Source organism: Amblyraja radiata, chromosome 13, assembly GCF_010909765.2.
Source record: "Amblyraja radiata isolate CabotCenter1 chromosome 13, sAmbRad1.1.pri, whole genome shotgun sequence".
In the NCBI taxonomy this organism is placed as follows: Eukaryota; Metazoa; Chordata; class Chondrichthyes; order Rajiformes; family Rajidae; genus Amblyraja; species Amblyraja radiata.
In genome coordinates this window covers 53025488-53035998 of record NC_045968.1, presented here as the reverse complement: position 1 = coordinate 53035998, position 10511 = coordinate 53025488, and the positions used below count along the sequence as shown (strand labels likewise).

Below are 10511 nucleotides of genomic sequence, written 5' to 3'. Positions count from 1 at the left end.
CGGGAAATAATGGATGTATTATCAATAATATTTCGGAAAGGGAAACATTTATAATAAATGCTTTGAAAAGAAATTGTGGAAGTTTGGGTATTTCCAAACTTTTTACAGATAATATCAAAGGAAAATCTGTAAGAATGTCACCTTGAGAATCTCTACTATTATTCTGAGTTGTTCTCTGGCATGTCAGTTGTTTACTTAAAACTAACCATGCACACATTTGCTGAAGTATAAAGCAATGCTAACCAGTTGAATCTAATTTAGATTTATTTTTACAAGATTACGTAATTACTGTTTTCTTTGTTTGACAATGACCTATTTGATGTTTGCCTGACATAAATTCCCCATCCCTACCCTTGCTTAAGAAGGTGGCGGTGAGATACCTACTTGAACCTCTGTAGAATATCTGGTGAAAGTACTATCAATGCCCAAGTTAGACACAAAATGCTGGAGTAACTCGGCAGCATCTCTGGAGAGAAGGAATGGGTGACGTCTCAGGTCGAGGCCCTTCTTCAGACTGCAGTCTGAAAGCAGTCTGAAGAAGGTTCTCGACCCAAAACGTCACTCATTCCTTCTCTTCAGATATGCTACCTGTCCTTCCAGCATTTTGTGTCCATCTCTGGTTTAAAGTATTGGGTCAGCAGTTCCAAGATGATGATGAACCAATTACATATTTCCAAAGCACGATATTATGACACTTGCAGGGAAATCCTGAGATGGTATTCCCATGTACCTGTTCCCTATTTTCCTTTAATGTAGTAGGAGGTCACATTTTTGTTAAGCGCTGTCACAATTGCCCCAGAGTAACTGCAGTATATTTTGTAGATGGCACACACTGCAATCACTGTGTGTCAAAATGAATGAGGGAAGGGGTACCCATCAAAGCGGTTGCTTCCTCTCAGATGCTTCTTGAGAATTCTTGGAGCTGAATTCATCTAGACCTTTGTTGAGAATCCCATTATATTCCTGACTTTCATCTTGTGAAAGGTCGAACATCCTTAGGCAGTCAATGGTGAGTCACTCACTGCAGAATAAACATTCTATGATGGCATTGATGTGGCTGCTCCATTTTCATGTCTGGTTAGTAGGAACCCCCGAGGATGTTTATGATAGGTTACTTGATAAGGGAACCTAATTATTCAAGTAAACCCTTTATTAAAGGCCTTTACCTGGCACTTTTGTGAAAATGGTCCCAGATAGGAAATTACCCTGAGTTCTTCCTGAGCAGTGATAACCTAGGGCTGATGTGATTGTTCTTTCACAATCATAATTCGTTACATCAGAACTCAGTTGGAGGCACTGTGAGTCGGCTGCCTTGCCAGCAGCGAGTTCGTTATTTCAATTTTTTTTCCCGTTTGTCTTAGTGTTTGTTTTGGGTGGTTCTCAGTGTGTCTTGTGTGGGGGGGAAAGGGGGAAACCATTCTTCAGTCACCCTCGACGGAGAGGCGACTTTTTTCATGTTGCTTTTCTGCCTCCCCTCTTGTGGCCTAACAGCTTGGATTGGAGCGGCCTTTCCCAGAGTCAGACCCAGAGCTGCAGCAGCCGGCGCAGCATGGACTTTTCCATCGCGGAGCGGGCGAACCCTTGCCGGGGGTCACCAGAAAGGAGTGCTCCGATCGCTGGCCTTGTGACTTTGGCATCATGGGGATGTGGTCTGCGGAGTTTCTAGCCGCAGGCGTGGCGTGGACTTGCCATCCGCAGTCCCCTTGCTGGGTATCGCCGGAGAAGAGCTCCGACCACCGGCCTGCGGCCTACAACATCCTGAAGCCGAGGTCTCCAGTAGGAAAGTGCCGATTCAGATGCTCCAAGCCGCGGTGTGTGTTCAACCGTCCCAACATCAGAGTTTAGATTATCCTGACGAGAGGGTCTGTACATCGGGCCATCTGTAGTGGCGACTACGGAGGGTTCATGGCCCTGACCATGGATGAACAAAGGAGGAGGACAGACTGAACTTTTTTTGCCTTCCACCACAGTGAAGAATGCTGTGGTGGATGTTTGTGTTAAATTATATAGTGTATTGGGTGATCTTTTTGAAGTGTATCGCTGCTGGCAAATTCATTTCACTGCACCTTCAGTTGCATGTGACGAATAAATTTGATTTTGCTGAGTTATGACTGCAATCACGTTAATATTTTACCTGTGCTGTCAGTTGGCTTAATAATACAGGGCAATCTGGAGTTAAGCTCATTTGTCAATGTTTGAACCAAGGTTGTGATGAGATTTGCAGGCAGCTAGTCCTGACAAAATCCAAACTGCACAAATGGCTGCTTGACCGCGTTGTTGATGACACCTTTAATCTCCTTGACTGGACAGTTATTTACCAAACTGAATTTGTCCTGAATTTTGTGAATAGGATATACATGGGCAATTTCTACACTATTGAGTTGATGCCAGTGTTGTGATTGTATTAATCACCTTACGTAGAGGCCCAGCTAGTTATGGCCTTCAGTACAAAACGGGGATGCTATCTGCTCCCAACGCTTTTCCTGCTTTCAGTACTCAGAACTATTTCTTGATATCACGTAAAATTAATCAAGCTGCAGTGAGCATCTGACTGTCTACACTATCCATGTCTCACATAATTTGATATATTCTATCAGGTCTCTCAACATCCAATGTTTCAGACAAAACAAACCAAGTTTGATCAGTCTCTCCCTATAGGTGATACCCGCTAATTCAGGCAGCATTCTGGTAACCGGACAGGCAAGAATGACAGGACAGGCATCTTCCCCGAAGGACATTCATGGACCAGATTGATTTTTACAGCAATTTAGTAAATTTCAGGGTTCATCATTACCAAGACCGATTGTTCTTTTCCCAGATTTAAGTTTCACCTCTGATGTGGCGAGATTTAAACTCTGCTCCCCAGATTATTATATCACTGTGCCACCATAGTACCATATCACTCTATAAACGTTGAAATCTTGTACTTACATCTGGTTATATCTTGAATATCAGTTCTATTCAAAGTTCCAAGGTCAACAGGTGCCACGGCACGCTGGACACGTGTACGTGTGGTAGTGTTGAAAGCATTCACAATTGCAGGATGTAATTCATTATTTAGAAAATTAATTACAGTCAGCATTGCATTGTATTCAAATAGAAGCTCTGCAGAAGTAACCAGATTTCCGTCCCGTATCCTGTTTGTGGATGGCAGATGCATAGATTAGTCATCGTATTTATTATATGAATTGATAACTTGTAATTATTATCAACAGAACAATAAAAAACTAAAATTCTGAACGTCTTACAAGGATAAGCCAGGTTTGGAGGTATATGGGCCAAACATAGGCAGGTGGGACTAGTATAGCTGGGACATGTTGGCCGATGAGGGCAAGTTGGGCTGAAGGGCCTGCTTCCACACCGTATCACTCTATGACTCTATGTTCAGATTAAAATGACAATGCCTATATAAATGAACTGTTTCAAAAATAAAACATTCAAACTTGAGCAACTTGAAAGCATTTCTAAAAGTTGTCGTATGGATCATAAGTTTTCAGACTGCCGTTCAACTTGTTGTGGGAATAACTGGTTCATTTAAAGCAGACACGACACATTATTATTATTGATTATTATCCAATTCAAGAGACTAGTCAAGGGAAAGGGAAACAAGAAATGCAGACAGTGATGTAGAGAGATATAGAACAAATGAATGAAAGGTATGCAAAAAGGTAACGGTGATAAAGGAAACAGGCCATTGTTAGCTGTTTGCTATTTGAGAACGGGAACCTGGTGTGACTTGGGTGGGAGAGGGATGGAGAGAGAGGGAATGCAGGGCTTAGAGGATGATATCAGCTTTTGACCAGGATTGATTGGAAGGCCATGGAACTACCCAGGATCATTCAGATAAAGCTCGAGATGTTTATAAAGGAATATAATGTGTTTCTCCAGGAATGAGTGGGTTAACATATGATGAGCGTTGACCCTACTGGGCCTGTACTCGCTGAAGTTTAGAAGGATGAGGGCGGACCTCATTGAAACTTACCGAATAGTGAAAGGCTTGGATAGAGTGGATGGGACATAATGTTTCCACTAGTGGGAAAGTCTAGGAGTCATAGCCTCAGAATTAAAGGATGTTCCTTTAGGAATGGGATGAGGAAGAATTTCTTTAGTCAGTGGGTGATGAATCTGTGGAATTCTTTACCACAGAAGGCTGTGGAAGCAGAGTCACTGGATATTTTTAAGGCTGAGATAGATAGATTCTTGATTAGTACGGGTGTCAGGGGTTACGGGGAGAAGGTAGGAGAATGGGGTTAGGAGGGAGAGATAGATCAGCCATGATTGAATGGTGGCATAGACTTGATGGGCTGAATGGCCTAATTCTGCTCTTATCATTTATGATTTCATGACCTTATAAGATCTGGGGATTGGGGAAGGAGGGAGAACTTAAGACAACAATGGCTCTTGTCCCTTGCACTTGCTGCATTTATCTTATTTATCATTCATGTGTCGATGCTCTTGAAATGGAACAGTCTGTGGAGAGCAATCTGAGGTTGCACAATCTGAGATCATGATCAAGCACCAACCACCCTGATACCCACTGACTGCTTTTAAGAAATTGAGGCTCTAGTCAGGTAAAAGAAGGAGGCATGGGAGAGGTATCGACAGCTGGGATCAAGTGGAGGAGTTTCAAGAACTAAGGATATACTTAAGAAAGTCAGGAGGGCAAAAAGAGAGTAGGAGATAGCTCTGGCAGATAATATTAAGGGTAATCCAAAGAGATTATAAATTAAGGGAAAGAGGGTGATGAGAGAGAGAATAGGGCCCCATAGAAACCAGTCTGAAGAAGGGTTTTGGCCCGAAACGTTGCCTATTTCCTTCGCTTCTTAGATGCTGCTGCACCCGCTGAGTTTCTCCAGCACTTTTGTCTACCTTCTTAAACCCATAGAAACCAGAGCAGTCATCTCTGTGTGGAGCAGCATGAGATGGGCAAAGTCCGTAATTAGTATTTCTCATGTTTTTACTGTGGAAAAAGATAGGCTGGGGACATTGGGAAAATTAATGGAAGACAAATCTCTTGTGCCTGGTCAGCTATATCTGAGGACAATGCGGGAAGCTACAGAACAAAATTGCAGGGGGCATGGCTGTAAATTACAAACCATCCTTAGATGTGGGTGAGGTACCGGAATACTGGTGTGTGGCTAATCTTGTGCCTCTATTTAAGATGGGGTCCAAAGAAAAGCCAAAGAGAAATGTAGACCAGTGTGTATAACATCTGTGGTAGGCAAGTTACTGGAGAGTACTCTGAGGGATAAGATATATATGCATTTGGATAAACAGGTATTGATTAAGGGATTAAGTCAGCATGGTTTTGTATGTGGGAGGTCATGTCTCAGAAGCCCAGAAGAAGGGTACAGGAAATTGTTCCTTGAAAGTGTAATCACAGGTAGATAGGGTGGTCAAGAAGATTGGCCTTCATCAGTCAACATACTGAGTATAGAATTTGGGATGCTATGTTACTGTCATACAAGACGTTGAGGCTGCATTTGTAATATATGTGTTCAGTTTTGGTCACCTTGCTATAAGAAAGATGTTGTAAAGCTGGAAAGAGAATGGAGAAGAGTTACAAAGATGCTGTTAGGATTTGAGGGTCTGTGGACATTGTTTAAGGTTAATTGGAACCTGAGGGGCAACTTTTTCCATACAGATGGTGGTGAGTGTGTAGAATATGGAGTATGAGGAGTTAGTTGAGGCAGGTTCCATAACATTTATAGAGAGATTTGAACAGGTACATGAATAGAAAATATTTAGAGGGATATGGGACAAATGCAGGCAGGTGGGACTAGAGTAGATCATGCATCTTGATCGTCATGGACCAGCTGGGTTGATTGGCCAGTTGTCATTCTTTATGACTCAATGCTTATATCACCAGTTTTCAATTTCCAATGTTTCTATATGTTTGATAATATGTTTAGAAACTGCTGGTGGATTTCAATAGTTAAAAAAATATTAACAGAGCAAAAATATTACTTTTAAAATGCATCGAACTGTCTTTCAATTAAGACATTAGTATTAATTAACTAAATGAACTATTTAGTGGCAAGGGCAGCATGGTGGTACAGCGGTAGAGTTGCTGCCTTACATCACTGGAGACCCGCGTTCGATCCCGACTACAGGTGCTGCTTGTATGTTCTCCCCTTGACTTGGACAAGGAGGACCAATATCCTTGTAGATCAATCTAGATCCTGAATCAGTGCTTGAAAGTATGATGATGTGGCTATTATGGAGACTTGGTTACAAGAGGGACAGGACATGGCTGGCTGCTCAATGATCCATGGTTTTGATGTTTCAGACGTCATATGGAGGTAGGTAAACGAGATGTGAGGGCCAAGTTTTATTTACACAGATTGGTGGGTGCCTGGTACATGCGGCCAAAGTCTTCGCCGACAGCAAGAAGCAGCAACAGGTGAGAGGGTGCCCCAAGGTGACCAAGAGCATCCTGTCGGTGGGGGTGGCCTGAAGAAAGCGCTGTCCCCAGGGGCTACAACATGAGCCGCAACAACAGCCGTGTCACCAGACAGTGTGGCGGGTGAAGAAGGGCTCGGTTGGGCGCCTTGCGAGTCGGGGCTGTGGTCGGAGGCCGGGGCTCTAAACAGCTGGGGAGACAGTGAGAGCTGGAAGTGGCATTGGCAGCTTCATCCACTGTATCTAAAATCTGTTATAAAGGGGTCCATTAAAATGAGGGTTTCCAGTATAGAATAGTTTATAGACTTAAACTATACCAACCATATTAGAGGTTCCGTAGCATTCTTAAAGCGTCTCACATTTTTTGCCTTTTCATAGATCTATAAAAATCAAAGTATTTTTAATTTATTTTCAATGTTAACATTGTTCGATGTAATGAAGCAGAAATTGGCACTGTGCAGTGTTAAGGGCCTGTCCCACGAGCATGCGACTGCATGCGGCAAGCACGACCTAACGTGGTCGCTTGAGCCGTACGGTCTCGCGGGGCCGATCCCACTTCGATCGCTGGAGCCGTATGGAGTTGTGCGGAGCTGGTCCCGACATCGCGCGGGGCTCCGGAAAACTGACAGTGTTCAAAAATTCCGCGTGGCAACAGCCTGCCAGCCCGCAGCTGCATTGAGGCCGTACGCACCGCATCGACGGGCATATGCAGCGTCTTGACGGCGTACGCACCGTCTCAACGCCGTACGTCACGAGCGAACTTCCCGCGGACTTCGCTCGAACTTCACGTCACTCACTCGACCTCCGCGCGGCCCCCGCTTCTGGTTTGGTCGCGCTCGCCACATGCAGTCGCATGCTGGTGGGACCGGCCCTGTACGGGGATCACTCGACCTCCGTGCGACCCCCGCTTCCAGTTTGGTCGTGCTTGCTGCATGCAGTTGCATGCTCGTGGGACAGGCCCTTTAGTCTAATACAATGTGTTGAACACAGAAATCACAAATCCAGGCACTCTGTACAATTACACAGATGTGTCAGAAGGGCGCCACAATGGCGCAGCGGTAGAGTTGCTGCTTTACAGCACTTGCAGCGCCAGAGACCTGGGTTCAATCCCGACTACGGGTGCTGTCTGTACGGAGTTTGTATGTTCTCCCCATGACCTGTGTGGGTTTCCTCCCACACTCCAAAGGCACGCAGGTTTGTAGGTTAATTGGCTTGGTATAATTGTAAATTGGTCCTTGTGTGTGTAAGATAGTGTTAATGTGCGGGGGTCACTGGTCGGTGCGGACTCAGTGGATGCCTAATCCCCCGTGGACTGATGTAAGAATGTTTTAATCTTGATTTTGTGTGAAACCCAGCAACGTTAGGCTATTTAGTGTTCTTGATTTGGAATAATCTAACATTAGCTTGTTGAGACAACATTTTATGTTATACTTCTGCATCACATTGGTGTGCTGTTAATTATTGTAAACATCTTGAAGAAATTATCACTCTTAACCATTATATAGAATACTTAAATACTCTGTCTACAAATAAAAAAGTTCAACAAGCAAGGAAGGGAAATAAAATTGGCATACCTTTTCATGAACCTGACCTGAAATATTTGAACTCCTACTACTGCTGATTACAGGCAATGTAATATTGACTCTTCTGTCAGGAAGAGCTGAAAGAAAACATTGGAATAGTTTATTATAATTGACATTTATTGAATGTCTAATTACAAAATGAAAATGAATTCATAAAGTCTGACCAAATTGTTCAATATATCTGTTAATGGTAATATAAACTAGTCAGGGGAAATGTTTGTGCATGTGAAGAGGTAGGGGGGAGGACTGGTTGCTTCTTTCATTGTTCTGATGACAGAAAGACGTACAAGTTTGTAGGTTAATTGCCTTGGTGTGAATGTAAAATTGTCTCGAGTGGGTGTTGGATAATGTTAATCTGTGGGGATCGCTGGTCGGCACGGATCCGGTGGGCCGAAGGGCCTGTTTCTGCGCTGTATCTCTAAACTAAACTAAAATAATATATAGCTCCACTCCATTCCCTCTCTACCACCATTATAAAACTATCTAATTATGTGACCCTCTTCAAATAGAGTTGTATTAGCAGCTAAATTCAGGACAATTTGAAACAAAATACTTGATTTTTATTATTCCAATACTAAGGTGCATCATTTGAACATAATTTTTTTTTTCAAACAGCTTCAAAACATATATATTTAAATAAACCATTTATAATTAGAATTCTGAATATAGGCAGAACATATTTTCTGGCACATTCAGTCCCATCTAATTGGCTACATCTGTGATCATTTTGTGGTAATAAAATTGTAAGTCTGACAGATCTATCTGCAATAAGAAGAAAATAGGAACTGCTCTGTTATTCAATATTGAGCATATGTATTATCATAACTTCCACCTTGCCCTCAAATTTACTGGACTATCTCTGACACTTTCCCCTTTCTCAATATCTGTGTCTCCATCACAATAGATACACTGATGTCTACTACAAGCCTAGCGACTCCCAGTTATCTTCACAACACCTCCTCCCATCCTGCCTCTTGCAAGCATGTCAGCCTCGCCTCTCAATTTTTGCACCTCCACCACACCTTTTCCCAAGATGAAGCTTTTCACTCCAGGACATCCAATATGTCCTCTTTTTTTAATAATCGTGGTTTCACCCACTGCTGTTATTGATGGATCCCTCTCCTCACTGTCCAGCAATTATACTTGCACTCCCCCTCCCCCAAACTAGAACGAAGGTAGATGCCCCTCGGCATCAACTTTCAACCCACCAGCCTCTTCTTCAACACACCCTTTTCTGACATTTGCCCCACATTCAACATGATCCCAAGCAGAATCTTCCTATCCCCACCCTCCCTTCTGCATAGACCACTCCCTCTTCAAATCATTGCTTCAATCATCACTTCCCACTCAATCCCACCCCTTTCCCCGGTAATGTCCCCTACAATTACAGGACATGTAACACCTCCACCCATACCTTGTCACCTCAGCTACTGCATTTGGTGCTCCGGTTGTGGTTTCCTTTGCATTGACGAGCCAAATGTAGACCACGCAACCATTTTGCCAAATGTGTGTACTCAGTCTGCCAAAGCCTGCTGAACCTTCCAATTGCCAACCATTTTAACACCCATTCCTATACTGTCTTATCTGTCCTATGTCTCCTCCATTGTCAGAGGGAGGCCACAAGTAAACTGAACAAACAACACCTTATATTCCGCTTACAACCCAATGATATGAACATTTAATTCACCAATTTTAAGTAACAACTCCCACTTTCCTCTCCTCTCATCCCTGACCATCATTGCCACAATTTATTTCACTATTCCATCTCCCCCGTTCCCATCCACCATTATCCCACCCTTTGTCTTTATATTTCACTCCTCTTCTCTCCTTATCAGGCCCCCTTTTATATCATTTTCTTTTCTAGCTTTTGAACACCCATTTGCTAATCAAACCCCCCTCACCTGTATCCGCCTATCACTTGCCAGACTTTGTCTTGCTCACACCTCTTGTCTGGGTTTCTCACCCAGACTACAATCAGTCTGAAGAAGAATCCCAGTTTATCCAGAGATGCTGACTGACCTGTTGAGTTACTCCAGCACTTTGTGTTTCACTCAAGATTCCAGCATCTACATTTCCTTGTGTCTCTAGTCTCATTCTTTTGCGTACAACAGAAAATAAACATTTTTTGATATATTTATTCCTTCTGAAAGCTACTAGTGAATTTGCTTGCACCATCATTTCACATCATGCTGCAAAGATCATTAGTTCTCTTTAATATCATATTAAATACTAAATATTTTATTTTATATTATATTAAATCAAAATATTATTTTCATTGTTCCTTAGAATTTATCTAAGCTTGAAATATGCTTCAAAACTATTTGACTTATTCCAAGGGGACATCACGTTTTAATATCATCTTACTTTCATATCATCATAAATAATTCATGCACTTACCTCTATTAGCAGATGGTGTTGGCACGACTGTTGTGGTTGTCGTAGTGGAGCTTGTCGGTAATGAGGTAATAGCCGTGGTATTGGTGGATACCGAAGTAGATGTGGTCGTGATGGATGGTGCTGAATCAG

General features: G+C 42.8%; 1 protein-coding gene across 1 annotated transcript in view; it reads left to right on the top strand.

Annotated features, from left to right (window-relative positions):
* The window catches only part of LOC116979505 (serine-rich adhesin for platelets-like), a 1930096-nt gene that overhangs the window by 1716828 nt on the left and 202757 nt on the right, over positions 1 to 10511 (top strand). The window lies entirely within an intron of this gene.